Below are 1,880 nucleotides of genomic sequence, written 5' to 3'. Positions count from 1 at the left end.
ATTCGCAAGATGCTAATGAGGCGCTGCAATGACTATGCAGAGCCTCATTAGCATAATGGCAGCTGCAGCGATTCGAAAGTGCAGGTTTTTAAATCACATGCCGCCTGTGGAGATGGGACCATCTGAAAGGACCCCCCCCAGTTTTCAAAAGTCCTTTGAAAGTCCTTCTTCCAATCACCAGATAGGAAGAAGGGCTTTCGAAAACTCGGGGTGGGGGGTCCTCTCAGAAGGTCCCATCTCCACGGGCAGCGTGCAATTCAAAAAGCTGCACTTTTGAATCACTGTGGCTTCCACTATGCTAATGAGATTCTGCATATTCATTGCAGCGCCCCATCAGCATCTTTGGAACCCGCTCATTGACATGTCCTTTTCGAAAGGAAGGGGCTTGTGCAGACACAGTCGTGGAGAACAACTGAATTGGCACATAAAAAGAGAAAGGACCTGGCATCCCCCAGGTCTTACTCTTATGAGCCAATGCCTCAGAAATAACTATATTGCACACCGTCTCTGGTGGGGAGTGCGTCACATTACAACTTCCAAACTCAGTACTTACATGCCACAGAGCCAAGTTTTGTTTTTTTTTTTTAAATTAAGCTTCCAGTATCTTGAATTGGCTATTACAGGATCAAGGTGAGAAAGGCACACATCCCACAGTTAAACTCTCAATAGGCATTCAGTATTCTGCAGCTACAGCACTTAACATTTGCAATCCAATACAATATGAATGTTACAAAAAGGTCCAGCTCACTTATTAATGAAGAAAACCAAATAATTTATGTTCAGTAAGACAGAAAAGTAGACAACAGAGGTACATGATGGGAAACCCTCATTCTGATTGCAGCATTCATCCACATACTCTTAGAGAAGCTACAGTATAATCTCGCTGTAGCCCTCTGTGGTGACAAACTACCACCACATTTTCCCCACACAGACTATTTTTTTAATATACCCCTGAAAGAGACACCCAGGACTGTGGACAGAGGTATTCCACCTGCTATTTGAGCAACCCTAGCTTCCTGTCAGTTCTCCAGAGTCACAGCACTCCCACTCATGACTTGGCTTAGCTTGTTTGTTCCCTAAATCCTCTTCAATGACATACGAACTATCTTACTTGTCTGTTATTACAACTTTCTGCTTCTTGATAAAGTCATATCAAAATGAGCCCTGTGCAGGTTTTTTTTCTGTTTCAGTATTTTGTCTCTGAGGTCCACCCAAAAGGTAAAGCAAAGGGCCCGTAGTGAGTTATAATTTCTTACTTGAGGCTTGCATGTCCTCGCCCCTCTGGCTTTAACAATGCAGAGAAATACCAGGATGAGAGATACAAGCCATCTTTAGTACTCACAGAAAGGACCATTCCTCAACTGTAGCCCAGATCTTGTTAAAAAAATGTACCTTTGAGCAAAGCATGCCCCCTGATAAATAACTATTGTGTTCTGAGATAGCCCTCCATTTCCCATTCATGCAGTGGATCCAGTAAAGTCAGTTTCAATAAACAGTGGGCAAGTCTTCAGGGACCTGATTTACATTATGAAGTTTGATGGGGAGTGAATACAGTTCTGAATAACTGATAGGGGTCAACTCAAGCCAGTTGGAAAAGCATAAAGCAAGGCAAAATATTCCACAGACTGAGAGCTATTTGTGCTTAAACTTTGTTCAGAATGCAACATAATTTGCTGATACTATGTCAAACGCTGTTTATCCTGGTTGCCTGCTAGACAGAACTCCGCATCATATTAGTTAACTCAATGAGTCACAATCGTATGCAGCTACAGTAAAGCTACACAGCCCAGACCTCTGAGGAAGCATGAGATATCAGCCCACATACAAACAGCTAAGCACCACAGTGTGCATAGATGTGCACACAATGACTACATTCTAGA

This window comes from Carettochelys insculpta, chromosome 2 (assembly GCF_033958435.1).
Source record: "Carettochelys insculpta isolate YL-2023 chromosome 2, ASM3395843v1, whole genome shotgun sequence".
Classification (NCBI taxonomy): Eukaryota; Metazoa; Chordata; order Testudines; family Carettochelyidae; genus Carettochelys; species Carettochelys insculpta.
The sequence above is the reverse complement of the archived record's forward strand: the minus strand, read 5'-3'. Positions refer to the sequence as shown.